This window comes from Bubalus bubalis, chromosome 19 (genome assembly GCF_019923935.1).
Source record: "Bubalus bubalis isolate 160015118507 breed Murrah chromosome 19, NDDB_SH_1, whole genome shotgun sequence".
Taxonomy (NCBI): Eukaryota; Metazoa; Chordata; class Mammalia; order Artiodactyla; family Bovidae; genus Bubalus; species Bubalus bubalis.
The window spans coordinates 61,410,976-61,427,217 of NC_059175.1; the positions used below are offsets into that span (position 1 = coordinate 61,410,976).

The 16,242-nt window shown below is 40.3% G+C and overlaps 1 protein-coding gene and 1 long non-coding RNA gene across 4 annotated transcripts in view; one reads left to right on the forward strand and one right to left on the reverse strand.

Annotated features, from left to right (window-relative positions):
• CTNND2 (catenin delta 2) overlaps positions 1-16,242 on the forward strand; it is a 1,127,175-nt gene that overhangs the window by 380,522 nt on the left and 730,411 nt on the right. The window lies entirely within an intron of this gene.
• LOC123330641 lies at positions 8,460-9,942 on the reverse strand. The gene is made up of 2 exons (XR_006546692.2): positions 9,597-9,942; positions 8,460-9,335 (listed from the first exon to the last, which is right to left on the reverse strand). It is a non-coding gene; the product is annotated as an uncharacterized LOC123330641 (long non-coding RNA).

Genomic DNA, 16,242 nt, shown 5'->3' on the forward strand with positions numbered 1-16,242 from the left:
TGAAAGTGTAAAAGACAAGTAACCACATTAAACAGAAAGCAGTTATAAGGATCGATGTGCTATTTCCCTTTCAACCATTATAACTGCTTAATACTGTTTTAAGTAAAACTTGGGGTGTCATAGATACATACTTCAGATTTTATGGAAATTATGATTATGCTTGCAAGTAGCCATTTATAATTAAGTGAGGATTATCTAGCAATTAAAAACTGATTTGGAAATTGTGCGCCTTTTTTTTTTTTTTCTTTCGGTGCAAAATTGAATGAATAAACTCACCCAGAAAGAAATCTTTCATAGAGAGTAAAGACACAAAAATCATCCAACCAGTGACACTGTGTAAAGTAAGTGTAGAAATTCAATATATTGGACAGCTAACTTGTTGCACTGCATAGCCTTTTTTCAGAGATAATTTGGTCTCTTGTAGAGATAATGTAGTGCTCACTGATGAGCGTATATTGAGACTAGAATATAATAATTACATGTTTTGATCATTCTCAATGCTGCAGCTGTAAATGGGGTGTGGGCATCCCATCATTATAGAACACCTTTACCATACAAGTGTTTCCAGATTGCTTTTATTCAGATCAACTTGTTGAGAGAATCATCGACCAAATTTACAATGACTTCATAGATTTTACCTGTGTCGCTGCTCGAGTTAAAATATTTGTGCTACTCAAGAGTTTAAAGAAACAAATTGATTTCAGAATGCTGGCAATTTAACAGATGACAATTGATGATTGCTGTACATTGCTGTGTATTTGTAAGAAACATGTGCATTGTAGAATTGTGAGTACAGGAAAATGGAATGCCTTGTAAAGTCTTTATTTTCTTTTTCTTTAAATTATTTTCAAATGGAGAGGACAAACAGAGATTGACTTTCAACTTATGTTAATCAGAAATTAGCACTTCTACATGCTTAATAATATTTGAAATTTGAATGACTTTGTACCCCAAGTACTAAGTATAAATAATGACCATGTTGACATAAAGAAATGATTTATTTTTATCAGAAATATATTGTCACATGTTTTATTATTTTAATTGCCTAGCATGAATAAATTTAAAACATGCTAACAAAGACTTCCATATACTCTGGGCATACCTCTTAATAAATATTTAATTTCAGTTAAAGTTAAAAATGTATGTTATCATATTAAGGGTAAGAAATCTGTGCATTTTTAAGGAATGGAAGTAAACCTGAGTGGTATAGATTGAGGATAATGTTTTGAGAAAACTTTGACCTTTGAAAGTGTTTTCTATATATATTGGCTGTTATTAATAATACTGTCTAAATATAAAGGTAAATGGCGATTAAGCTTCACTTTAGGAATATAGTTCTAGGCATTCACTTTGGGTAACACCAATGTGATGATGATCCAAGCGACATTAAACTATAAGGCATAGTATGTGCATTTTATCCAATAGTTTTTTTAAAAATAAAGAGTTAACTGACATGCAGAGATTCTATTACCCTAGATTGCCAAGTATAAATATTTTTTGTGGGGGAGGACATTTAAACTATTTTAAAGTAACTTCTTTTTAAAATCCAGGTATTTATATCATGGTAGATATATCTGAAAACACACTAAATAGGTCCTTTAGGTGACATTCTAAAACATAAGCAAAGAGTCAAACAAAATATGATTTAAAAGAAATATACATTCTGAAAATTTCCAGATGTGAAGTTGCAAAATCCTTTCTGGGCTCTTTTACTCTTAAGTTGTGTGCACACAGTTAAGAAAAATAGTTTCATATTTACCCATGAGTTTCCAGATTTGGTCCAGCTGAGCTGATTATATTGTCAAGTTGCAGAATTACAGTGAATAAATATGACCAACAGTTCCAGTTGGTTTTGGAACAAAGGTTTGTTAGTTTTGAAACAAAGATTTGTGTTTCTACAAGGAGCTTATTAACATGTGAATTCTGATTTAGAGTTCTGTTTTTTATAGCTCTTTTATAATTCCGAAGTTTCACAATACCTTCTATCCACCACATCTTTGTTGAGTCCCTCCTGTGTGCTAAACATCCGGTGAGATGCCAGGTACAAAAATGAGAAGAGGTATTTTCAAGGTTCCAAGAACTGAAGAATCTGATGGGGATGCAAATAAGAGAACTAGTAACTCTCACCCAGTAAAATCATTGCTGTCATGGGGGTGTGGCTAAGGAGAACATGAAATAGCACTGAAGTTTATGTAGTACATTAAGATATGTTTATTTGATCCTCCAATCTGAGATTAAAAAAAAAAGTTTAAGTGACTTGTACAAAAAAACTGTTAATGAATCACTTTAAAGATTATTTCTGTATAGTAGTCAGAGATACCCTATGAATATGTAAATTCTATCATGTTACTACTCCTCTGGAGGAGGGCATGGCAACCCACTCCAGTCTTCTTGCCTGGAGAATCCCATGGACAGAGGAGCCTGGCGGGCTACAGTCTGTGGGTCACGAAGAGTCAGACACGACTGAAGCGACTTGAGCACGCAGCACGGACATCATGTTACTTCTCTATGTGGAGTTAAAGTCAGAGGCCATACAGGGGCCAACAGGCCCATCTATGGTCTGTCGCCTGCCGCCCCGACTCTCCCACATCTCCTAAGTGTCTTCTTTCTTGCTTGCTTTGCTCCTGCATCCAGAACTCCTTGCTTGTCCTGGTTCCTGCCCCCAGGACAGGGCCTTTGCATTGACCCTTTGCTGCTGCTAAGTCGCTTCAGTCGTCTCCAGCTCTGTGTGACCCCATAGACGGCAGCCCACCAGGCTCCCCCGTCCCTGGGATTCTCCAGGCAAGAACACTGGAGTGGGTTGCCATTTCCTTCTCCAATGCATGAAAGTGGAAAGCGCAAGTGAAGTCGCTCAGTCGTGTCCGACTCTTCACGACCCCATGGACTGCAGCCCACCAGGCTCCTCCATCCATGGGAGTTTCCAGGCAAGAGTACTGGAGTGGGGTGCCATCGCCTTCTCCGGCATTTACCCTTTATCTCTGCTTAAAACAAAACAGCCCCCTTTCACCCCAAATCCACACCAGACAGGTGCTTCACTCCCTCACCTCTTTCAGGTCTTCGGTCAGATGTCACCTTGTCAATAAGTTCATTCTTGATAACTCCATTTAAATTTCCTCCCCATCTTTTCCTGAGTTACCATCCTCCACTCCACCACAGATGGCGCCCTATGGAGTCCACCTGTCCATTCTGTTCAAAGTTCATTTTCTGCACTAGAGTGCAAGATCCAAAAGGGGGATTTTTGTCTGATTTTTTGATTGCTGCATTCCCAGCACCTAGACCCATGCCTGGTTACTTGCTGAATGAACAAATGAAAATCTGAATATAGTTGGCTCTTTGTATTGGTGGGTCCTGCATTCACAATTCAACGAACTGCAGATCGAAATATTTGGGAGACAATAATTCCAGAAACTTCCCAAAAGCAAAGCACATTTGCTGTATCCTGGCAACTATTGATAGAATATTTACATTTTATTTACAACTACTTGCATAGCATTTACATTGTACTAGGTATTATAAAGGGGCTTCCCCGGTGGCTCAGTGGTAAAGAATCCATCTACCAAGCAGGAGACCCAGGTTCGATCTCTGGGTTGGGAAGATTCCCTGCAAGAGGAAATGGCAACCCACTCCAATATTCTTGCCTAGAGAATCCCGTGGACAGAGTAACCTGGTGGGCTACAGTCCATATTGTCACAAAGAGTTGGACATGATGGAAGCTAGTGAGCGAGGTATTATACATCATCAAGAGGTAATTGAAAGCATGTGAGAGAATATGCATATATTACTTGGGAATGCTATACCATTTTATACAAGGGACTTGAATATCCGTGGATTTTTGTATCTGCTGTGTTTCTCAGAACCAATTCCTCAAGGATACTGAGGGGTGACAAAAATATGTATTGTTCTACTTTATTGTTGTTTCAGATTTTTAAAAATAATCTAGATCATGACCTAATTGGGTGGCATGGGACTGAGTTAGAGGGAGGCTTAAGAGGGAGGGGATACAGGTGTACACTGAGGACAGGAGGAAAAGGGGGCAACAGAGGATGAGATGGTTGGATTGCATCACTGACTCAGAATTTGAGCAAATTCAGAGAGATAGTGAAGGACAGAAAAGCCTGGCGTGCTGCAATCCATGGGGTAGCAAAGAGCTGAACACAACTTAGCAACAGAATAATAGCAATGTATTACTTTGTTATACAGCATAAGCTAACACAACATTGTAAAACAATTATACTTGAGTAAAAAAAAAAGTAAAAGAATATTAAAGAAAGGGCTAAGTACAATTAAAAAAAAAAGAATAAGGGAACTCTATAAAGTTCAGACACCCTTTATGAGTCTATAGTTATTCAAAATAAAAAGGTTTTTAAACTGAAAAAAAAAATGGGTTGAGAATGTTGAAAGTTATCACTTGCAACCTGTTATTGTAGCTTACATGTGAAAATGCCCAAATACAAGAAGCAGCCTTATAATTGCTTGTGCACAAACACTCCAGTAGGAGTTGGGGGTTTCCCTCCTATGGCATGGTCTATGACATCAGATGGCCTTTGGGTGAGAAAACCCAGCTTCTACTCCCCTTGGTCCAGCCTCCAGCTTTGGAAACTTGACCAATGTCTTCAGCTTCTATAGCTTTGGGTTGCTTCCTACCGTAAAAGGTGTGACCGTCACTGTAAGAGTCTAATGTCTATTAACGTGAGAGAGAGAGAGTCAATGCCCTGAGTTATTTATGTGATCATATTCAGTTATCAGTTTGGTTAAGTAAAATGCTACCCCAAAAACAAAATACATTCTTTGAGTCCCTTGGACAGCAAGGAGATCAAACCAGTCAATCCTAAAGGAAATCAACCCTGAATATTCATTGGAAGGCCTATGCTGACACTGAGGTTCCAGAACTTTAGCCACCTGATGCAAAGAGCCCACTCATCGGAAAAGACTCTGGTGCTGGGAAAGATTGAAGGCAGAAGGAGGAGAGGGTGGCAGAGGATGAGATGGTTAGATAGCATCACTGACTCAATGAACATGAATTTCAGCAAACTTTGGGAGATAGTGAAGGACAGGGAAGCCTGGCATACTGCAGTCCATGCAGTCGGAAATTTAGTCTGACACAACTTAGTGACGAAATAACAACAACAAGAATTATCAATTATAATCACACCCATAGTGGTATCTTGTGTCATTTGGCCATATCTCATGCTGGTTTCCTAGAAGGCATAGTAACATTGGGTATATTTTGTTAATTGTGGATCAAATCACCTGCCTTTCTCTTATCAAGTTCATCATATACTTGACAAGTTTAATTAAACTCAGCACTTGTGGTTTTAAAAATAAACTCTGCAAGTTCTAGGATTTTAATAAACACTACAGTGTGGCTAATTTCACAGTGACTGTTTCTAGTCTCTAAATATTCTTCAAAGACGTGAAGGTTATTTCCTCTAGGAATAAAAGTTTTGAGTTCGTCTCTGGTTTCCAATGGTATTAGCTCACTTTTGGAGAAGAAAACTAATTTTAAGTGTTGGTCAGCTGTCTGATTATTTCAGTATGAGGCAGATTATTTGAACCTTCCTGTATGGCAATAAGTCCCAGCTGCTATTTGCATGTAGACTGTAATGTTTGAATGTATGTTCTTCCAATGCCGGGATCGGAATGTAGTTATTTATTTCACGGCCTCCCTGTTGGCCACATGGCCCATCTTCATGAGTTTCAGCTGCTTCAGTTCATTTCAAGCCCTCATGCTCTTCTGAACCAGTTGCTGATAATTTTCATCAGCAGTAATAGGGTTCTTGTAGGAGATCCTATATTTGGCACGGGAATGTGAAAGGTAATTAAATTTGGATGCCAAATCTGGGGATTAACTGCACCTACATTGTCATGGAGAACGTCTGCCAAAAATTAAAAACTACCCATAAAGAGATAAAGATAAAAAGACTTAAAGAGGGAACCATTGAGTGGACTGTGGCGTGTGATTACAAGGTCACAGGCCCCTGGTTTGCAGGGCCATTTCACTTCACTGTTCCCGCACTGTTCAAGCCCCAGAAGCTGTGCTATAGCCTCATCCTGCCTTGTGCCTGATACTTCTTTGCAGACTCTAGTACATTCTGGCATGTTTTGGTAAATATAGTGCAGAGATATTTGTCAAATATTGTACATTTCCCATTTAGGAAATTATTTATTCTCCAGGTTATATGGACTTAGACAGGAACTTTGCATTTCTTCATGTAAAAACTGAATAACTTGGGACTTGAGCAATCCAGTGGTTAAGATTTCGCTTCCTAATGCAGGGGCTACAGGTTCGATTCCTTGTCAATGAGCTCAGATCCCAGATGCCTCACAGCCAAAACACCAGAACATAAACAACAGAAGCAATATTGTGACAAACTCAACAAAGACTTTAATAATGGTCCACATCAAAAAACAAAAAAAAATTTTAAAAACCTGATTAACTTGACCCTATTATTTTATTATTGCTCTGAAATAATAATTGAGACATTTATTGAGCATATCCAATGTTTTTGATTATGCATTTACTTACAATATCATTAAATCCTCACAAAGGCCTTATATATGTTAGCTATTATCCCTGTGCTGTGGATGAGAAGGGCTTCCCTGGTGTGTCAGACAGTAAAGAATCTTCCTGTAATGCAGGAACTCAGGTTCAATCCCTGGGCCAGGAAGATCCCCTGGAGAGGGGAATGACAACCCACTCCAGTATTCTTGCCTGGAGAACTTCTTGGACAGAGGAGCCTGGTGGGCTACAGTCCACAGGATCACAAAGAACTGGACATGACTGAGCGACTAACACATGCACAGACATGCATGAGTCACAGTAAGCTGAGTAATTGTTTTGTTGTGTGGTAGGGCTAAGATCACAGAGATAAATTAGTGTAAGATGTTAAATCCATGTCTGTTTACTTCTGCAGCTCACTGTCCTTCAGCTTCCATCCAGTGGCACTGCTCAGTTTAACTGTTTCACTTAGATTCTGGAAAATCTTATTGATTTTTGCCTTTTAATGGTTATCCACCCCTCCCAACTGCATGTCACTCCCTCTTTTTTTTTTTTAACTTGTCATCTTCAGCCCAGGGGCTCTAGCCATCTCTCCCTTTTACTGGAAAGGGTTTTGCCCCACTCACCAGCATATTTATATTTGGAATCCTGCAGGGTCTGGGGCTCAGGGATGGGTCATGGAATGCTCGGAAATGCGCCCCCCACCCCCATATCAGAGTCAGCTCAAGCAACTCTTACAGATGCAGCTTCCTGGCTCAGTGTCCTGAAGGTTGGGCTTGGACATCTGCATTTTTAATAGGTTCCCTAGAAAACTGCTAGGCCCATGAGCATTTGAGAACCGCCTGATTCTCAAATGCAGAACCTGGCTGTATATGAAGTGGAAGGTCAGCTTCAAGGGTGACTTGAGAGTTCTCTGCAGAGAACTGGGGGCAGGATAGGATTGGAACAGTCCTACCTGCCACCTTGGAGGCTCATGTAGGTGACAAGTTATAGGAGATGAGAGATTAGAGGGATCACTGGTAAGTGATTAATCTCAATGTTGTATTTTTCCAGGCCTACTCTCCACCATACTGGATTTGCACATGCACACATAGATTAGAGAGAGATGTTGGCGAACCAAGGAGAAAGTTCTGTTGGCCTGAATACCACCTGGACCACTCAGTGCCAAGAGGGTGGATGCTGTACATGCGGGCCAAGGCCTGATCTTAGGAGGTGGTCCCTATTTCTCAGTCCACTGCATTTTCACTCCATTTAATATGCTTTCACATTCCAATATTTCCAAAGCATCTCATAAGGATGTTTTAAATTAAATGGCATACATAACGAAGCAGTTCTTTCAACCCCCTTTACTGAGATTCTCCTTCTTGTAAACTCTCTTATAAAAGCTGGGAATAAAGAAATGCCAAGCCACAGCCATCATGGAGCTGTCATCCTCGTAGGGACCAGACAATAAATCAAAAACTATTATTGGTCCCATTCCTCTTCCTTTTGAAAGCACCATGTTAGGTGACACAGAAGCTACGCCCATCCACGAGACCCAATAAGTTTATTGCTACCCATGTTCTGTAAGACCTTACTCTTAACTTTCATTTTTTAAAAGGTATCAGGGCAACTCTTTGTGGTGTCCTTATTTACAAGTCACATTGATGCTTTGGAAACACTTTGAGAATACGTGTTTTCATTTAGAAACAAGATTCTCACTGTATTTAACGCAGTATGAAACAGGCCCCTTAGCTGTGCTGTAGCAGGAAAAAAACATGGGTTTGGAGAGCAGAGACTCAGCTTTACATGCAGGCTCCAGTGTGCTCCAGTTGTTACATTTTAAGAAAATGAGGGCACACTTTGTACACAACTTTTTTCTCCATAAGAATAGTGACGTACTTCTCTTTGTACTCAGGTGCAAGGTGATGGCCTTTATAAAGTGTCTGGTAACTTCCTCTTCCATCTGCATGAGCATATGTTGCTGGATCAAGTCATGAGTGGATGTCTCCCCACTGTACACCTTGAATTATTATTTTGCAATGTGTTACTCATCTTAGAACAATGTGGATGTTCACAACTTTTGAAGGAAGAATTCTTCAAAATAGGAGTTGAAAGTTGGAAGGGGTGAGCTGGTGCTCAGAAAGGCCTCCACTGCTGTCATTTGACGGTGCCTAATGCTGTCCCCCGGAGAAGGCAACGGCAACGGCAACCCACTCCAGTGTTCTTGCCTTGAGAATCCGAGGGACGGCGGAGCCTGATGGGCTGCCGTCTATGGGCTCACACAGAGTCGGACACGACTGAAGCGACTTAGCAGCAGCAGCAGCAATGCTATCCCCCCAAGTGAGTCAGCGGGAGGGTGATGCTGAAAGATATAGCGAAGTGGATATCTCCTTTCAATTTCTTCTATTTCTTTTCTTTCTTTGTGGTTGTGTCCAGCTTTTGGTTTGTTTGTTTACTTCCTTATTGGGGTAATATACTTGGAGTAAGAGCAGTGGAGTGGGATCAAGTCTAGCTCTGGCCGTTAACCATATTTTGTTTCATTTTCTGCTCCCTGTCATGTTTCCAAAGGGCACTGAGGCTCTCAATGCAGTCAGTTAATCCTTTTGCACCTCAGTTTTCGTACCTGCAAAATTAAAGGCTTCTGTTCTGTAATCCTTTCCAAATGAACAGGATTGTATTATCTCTCGTACAGGGGCCTCCCGGTGCTGAGTTGTCACCATTTAGCTGCGGACCAGAGCTCATTGGCTGAGGTTGTTACCAAACTCAGGTTCGGCTGCTTAGTACTCTAAAACCAGTACTCGAGAGGCAAGCGTTGATTGAAAGGAAAGGTTGATTTATACAGGAAGCCAGCAGTCTGGAAGAGAGCGTGAAAGTGAAATTGAAAGTGAAGTCGCTCAGCCGTGTCCGACTTTTTGCGACCCCATGGACTGTAGCCTATCAGGGTCTTCTATCCATGGGATTCTCCAGGCAAGAATACTGGAGTGGGTTGCCATTTCTTTCTCCAGGGGAATCTTCCCAACCCAGGGATCGAACCCGGGTCTCCCTCATTGCGGGCGGACGCTTTACCATCTGAGCCGCGAGGGAAGCCCCATCCGCCAGGGAGAGACATACTTACGTCCAAAAATCTATTCCAAAGATTCTGTTTGGCCATGCAGGTGGCTCTAGTGGTAAAGAATCTGCCTGCCAATGCAGGAAACTCAAGAGATAGGAGTTTGATCTCAGGGAAGATTGCCTGAAGGAGAAAAATGGCAATCCACTCCAGTATTCTTGCCTGAAAAACCCCATGGACAGAGGAGCCTCGTGGGCTGCAGTCCATGGGGTCTCACAGAGTTGGAAATGACTGAGCAGCTGAGCACAAGCACATGCACGTTTTTCTAGGGAAAAGGGGGAAACTAGTAGCTGTTAATCGTTTGGGGAGGGGATCAGAGCCTTCGTCATCTTTCACTGCACAGACCTGCTGACTCTTGTGATGTTTCTTTAGATGCTATCTTGTTTGCACAGATTGTTCTTGGGATAACTGAAGGAGAAGCTGAGGGGAAAGATCTAGCCATCTGATAATTACTTACTCTTCATTTCTACTTCTTTAATCTAAGAAAAAAATCAACAGGTTAGGCAAGGTATTTTGTGATTAAAAGATTTGAAAAGTGTGCTTGGTCTGGAGGTTAGTTAAGCATGGGGTATCTGGTATAAGGGTTAAAATCTAGTTAAAATCTAGCTTTGTTAAATTGATAGGACAAACGGCCTCCTTGCAAAGAGCTGCTTACTCCAAAGAGTCGCTTACAAGGTCAGGTCTTAATCTGGGTTTCTGGCCCAAATTTTCATCCCGTGCATATAGTTCTCATAGCAAGAATATTGGACTGGTTTGCCACCATGAAATTTAAAGACGCTTGCCTCCTGAAAGCAATGAAAACCTAGACAGTTCATTAAAAAGCAGAGACATCACTTTGCTAACAAAGGTCCGTATAGTCAAAGCTATGGTTTTCCAGTTTTCCAGTAGTCATGTACAGATGTGAGAGCTGGACCATAAAGGAGGCTGAGTACAGAGGAATTGATGCTTTAGAATTGTGGTGCTCGAGAAGATTATTGAGGGTCCCTTGGACTGCAAAGAGATCAAACCAGTCAATGCTAAGGGAAATCAGTCCTGAATATTCATTGGAACGACTGATGCTGAAGCTGAATCTCTGATACTTTGGCCGCCTAATGTGAAGAGCCCATTCATTGGAAATAAAAACCCTAATGCTGGGAAAGATTGAAGGCAAAAGGAGAAGGGGCAATGAGATGGTTAGACAGCATCGCTGACTTAGTGGACACGGATTTGAGCAAAGTCTGGAAGATAGTGGAGGACAGAGGAGCGTGGCATGTTGCAGTGCAAGGGATTGCAGAGAGTCAGACACAATTTAGCAACTGAACAGCAGCAACAACAACTGGCAACTAGTATGCCTCTCCCACGCAAGGTTTTCCAGCCTTTGTCAATTGCACTCCTTGATCAATGAAAGGCTTTGAATAAGAATATCCATTATATATTGATTTATTTGCACATGAGATAAATATATTACTGTATCAAAACTTGTATGTTAGAAAATATTTAAAATCTCATTTTAAAAATAAGAACAGTAATTTAAAATGCAGTTCAAGCCTTTGCTTCCCCAACCATGCTGGATTGTCTGATGTACCCCACTTTAGAGACAACTGCCTTTACATCTGAGCTACACAGCTCAGCAGTGTTGGGAAATTAACAGTCAAACTCAAATTCAAAACCTGAGATGTGAGAAATAGGTATACTTGTGAAGCTCTACCATCTGTCTCTTTGAGACCCTCTGCCTTGATTATAACCAGAATTGAGAGTGGCTGATGAAGGTGATCACACAATTGTGAATGAGCATTCATCATTTGAAAATGAGTGCATAGGAAGTGCTAGGCATTCTGCAGATGGGAAGTCAGTAAGACAATGCCAATGTCACAGTGCACTCCATCTAGGAAAACAATCCAAGGTATATGCTGTGTTTTGTGTGCTGATGATATGTATTAACCTGGGTTTATACATCCCTTTGGATACACTGTTTAGTAGATTGTTAAGAATCTGAAATAGAGTGTGCATTAGAGAAGCTTTGAGCTATGTGCACACTATTCAAAACTATAATCAAAGAATTGAGCTAATGTCTTCAGAGCAAGCCTATAAAATTTGCAGATTATGCGAGGCTAAGGAAATATGCATACATTTGATGTAGAATTAAATTTCAAGAGGAACCTAAATTATTGAAAAATATGAGCCAAAAACAAAGTTGAAAATTTGAAGTATATCTCCAACCTTGTTTGCAGGTTCAAAGGTATCAGTTGCAGAGGTGCATCCTGTATGGAAACCTAATTTGGCAGCAGTTTGCAAAAAACATACTACAGGTATAGCTGAATTCAAATTTCATATAAGACAACTCTTTGAGAAGCTGAAGAAAGCTAATGTATTTTAAGTTACATCAACGGAAGTTCAAGTTCAGTGCTACAAGGAAAGTGATGATTAAGTACTTGGCACTTTTCAGACTATATTTGGAGTAGTGTGTGAAATGTTGTGTATTAAGAATTAAGGTTGGAGAGGTGGAATCTACAAACCAGAGGGACAGAACAGAAGTGTGGCCAGAATGGCGAGACCTCCAAATGCGATGATGAGACTCCTGAATTGCCCCTACTTAAATAATGAAAGTGGAGAAGGCGATGGCACCCCTCTCCAGTACTCTTGCCTGGAAAATCCCATGGACAGAGGGGCCTGGTGGACTGCAGTCAATGGGGTCTCTAGGGGTCGGACACAACTGAGCGACTTCACTTTCACTTTTCACTTTCATACATTGGAGAAGGAAATGACAACCCACTCCAGTACTCTTGCGTGGAAAATCCCATGGACAGAGGGGCCTGGTGGGCTGCCGTCTATGGGGTCGCACAGAGTCGGACACGACTGAAGCAACTTAGCAGCAGCAGCAGCAGCAAATAATGAAAGAGATAAGTTTGCAAATATTGGTCAGTCTAGAATATCAATGTAAAACTCAGGGGCATGCTTTAGTCAATCAGAAGACAGAACTAGAAGTCAGAATTCAGAATCAATTATTCGATTTTTACTAGAAGACATTCTGATTTTGACAGCCAGAGCTGTTTTTCAGTGGAGTGGCATGCGAGTTTGAGCTGCTGTCCATGGTAGCTTTCAGCCAGTAACTGAGATGCTGACTCATCAAGGACAGATGATGAAGTAAATGACCCACTAGGTCCCACCCACATGTAAATCCTGGGAGATGTTTAGACATTATATGTAGGTTGATTAGAACTAGAAATTTAATAAAAATCTAAAAAACACACAGTGATATTTACAGCACCCATTTTGCTCCATGCTAAGGATCTGGAGGTAGGAGGAATGATACAAATTTTGAAATCACTGCCCAAGTGATTCATAGACACTGTTTAAGACATAAAAATAAGGAATTTCTATTATCCACATAAGTGTTTGTTCATCCTGTACATAAAACTCTGTGAAAATACTTTAAACTATATATTAAGTGTCAGTTCCCTTTTAGCTTAACAACCAGTTTCCATGGGTAATCTATTGCTCTATGACCTCATCTATTAAATAGAAATACTAATTATTATAATCGTGGTATTATTATTATTGAGTTGGCCATAAAGTTCATTTGGGTTTTCCTGAACATCTTATGGAAAAACCCAAATGAACTTTCTGGCCAACCCAATAGCATCATCATCATTATTGCTGTTTTATTTCCTGAATCCCTAAATATTCACCCCACCGTGGGAAGAAGAGGAGTACAGTGCTTTAACAGGAAAAATAGACACAATGGCCTAAATTAATTAAAATGCAGGGGGAGGGGTTCTCCATGCTGAGTTTAGTAGGATATGATTTAAGTTATTTTGCTTAATTATCATTTTTAGGCTATTCGTGGATCTGCATGTCTTGTTGCCTGTTTAATTTATGACTAGACTATTGTTTTTCCCACTTGAACAGCAAGAGGAAATGGTTTGGGAGAAAATCAGCCTAATATGTACAAAACAGCTGCCAGAATGAGTGGCTTGCTGCCTGGCTCGGTGGCCGGGGGAGGCTGAAGTGGATCAGCTCTGCCCTGTCTCGAAGGTGAAAACTGCAGTTGATGAAAATTCCGGTCCCTAGTTTCAGGGGACACAAGGGTAATTTTGCTGTCCCAAAAAAGGTATAAGCAAAATATTGGCTTAGCACAGACAGATGTTAAGGTTCTACTGTGTACACGAATTCATGTACTTGAATTCCCTTTAATGGCTTGGAGCTTATGGTGCAGGGTCTTGCAGCTCATTATGACTAAGTTGTTATGGGCTGGTAATTTGCTAGAAGCTGCTGTATCATGAGCTAGCCCAACTGCCTTGATGGGTCTCCTGGTAGTTCATATGGACTAAATGTGAATCTTTTCTCTTCTCCCCTGTGGGCTCCCATAATGAGATTAGCTTGTCTGCAGTGTGACAAATTCAGTGTACCAGATGCTCCTGGTACACTGTTCTTTATGATGGAAGAGAAGCCTGCATTGATAATGCACGTCCATTAAGATACTGCCCCATGCTGGGGGGAGATTGGGGGATGATGACTAGGGAAGAGATTGATGGTTCATGGTTCATCTTGCTTCAACATGTAACAGACTATCTCAACTGTGGTACAGTCATCAACATGGCATTCCTGCAAGTTCTTGTTCCAATTTCAGGATGCAAATATGGATGTATTCCTTGTTAGATTTCACTTGATTCTTTCCCAATAGAGAAATTTCAGAAAGGAAAAAAAAAAGGTAAAGAAACTAACACTGAAGATAGGCTTAAATCCAGTCTTTGAAAGTTGATTAGAGAAAGAATCACAATTAGATGTTCAAGCCATGAAGCTACTTTAGTAAAGAGGGTATTTTTAAATCAACTCTATTGTATGATAGGAATGAAAAGTAGGATCAACTCTCCTTGTTCTATTTGTGTTTAAATAAGTTAATTTAAGAACGTTCATGTTTTGAATGTATCCATATTACTACCTAAGCAGTGGGGAAATATATTTCATGGATGAAACAAAAGAGTTGGTATGCATATTAAATACCTTGTCAAGAATAGGAAAGACCGCTGGGCTAACTCTCAGTGTTATTGTCTCTGCTATGTTACTAACTGAGTAATCTTGAATTATTCACTTAACCTCTCTGATGACCAGTCCCTTCCTCTTTACACAAATAAATTCTGTTTCATAACCTAAATCATTCACGGGGTCATTTGAAGATAAAATAATTAGAGTAACAGTTAACAGCTATTATTATAAATAGTAAAGTCATTATACTATTATATCATGGTGCAATTATAGTAACTCCCTCTTGCCTGATGTCAGCCCTATAGGTAACCTTGGGTCTCTCAGTCAACAGTAGATGTAACAGTAGCAATTAAAACCTACTTTGGAGGCAATGAAGAATGGGAGCTCTGAAAGATACAGAATTCACCAGAAAGAAATGTGGACCATATACATGAAGCAGAAGACAAATGAGACTGTTTCTCTGGTTGTAGGAGCTAGTAGCCATCTGTGCCCTCAACCCCACAGGACTTGACTGCGTCCAGCCAATCATCAAAAATCTCTGCAGTTGACAGGGACATTCAGGGACAGGAAGAGTAGCATCTTTCTGTTCAATATCCTTATTATGTAATATAGGATCTGTGTTAAAACTGTTGACCTTCAGATGTAAAATGCAAGAACAAAATAAACAAGAACTAAGTTTTGTTAAGTATTTTCTTATCAGTTAAGCAGATGAGCTCAAAAAAAAAGTGCAAAGGACTCCTAACTTGGAGTCTGGAGATAGATGTGATGTTGTATCATAGACAATAAATAATGAAAATTGGGATCATTGTTGAGTACACCCTGTTGCTTAAGTCAAAACTTCCAAGCTGATTTGCCTGATAATGCAATCTTGCTCTACCCTTAAACTGAACTCCCTGAAACACACAGGCCCAGGGTCAGTATTTGCCTACTTCTGTGCTTTAATTCATGCTCTTCCAGCTGTAGTGCTTTTCCTCTACCATTTCACGTGGTCAGAAGGTAGCCTCTCCCTGTCCAGCTCAGGGTTCACCTTCTTCCTGTGCCTTTGTCCTGGGTTTCTTCATCCTCACCTTTCTACCCTCTTTCTGTTACCCTTTCTATCCTCCCTAACTGGATGTTGTCTTTGAACTTCATTTAAATCTCTCTCACCAAAATTTAGTATTTTACTTGCACTCTAGTTGATGATGTACTTCAAAAGAATTTTACTAGACTTAAATCAACAGGATTTGTGTTATGAAGGATCATGACAAAATGTTCAAGTCATGAACACTGAAAATAGTATAAATCGTATTTTTTAATTGAAGCCATTCAGTTCAGTTCAGTTCAGTTCAGTCACTCAGTCGTGTCCGACTCTTTGCGACCCCATGAATCACAGCTCGCCAGGCCTCCCTGTCCATCACCAACTCCCAGAGTTCACTCAGATTCACGTCCATCGAGTCAGTGATGCCATCCAGCTGTCTCATCCTCTGTCATCCCCTTCTCCTCCTGTCCCCAATCCCTCCCAGCATCAGAGTCTTTTCCATAGTAAATAATAAATGAAGAACAGAATCAGACTGTTGCACCATTTGTATTTTAAAAGTTATATAAGAGTGTTCTTGTTTTGAATATTATAATTAACACAGTCTTGAATGATGCCAACCTAAATTGGTGACAGTGATCTTATTCTGTATTTAGTCTCCTCTTTCCAATG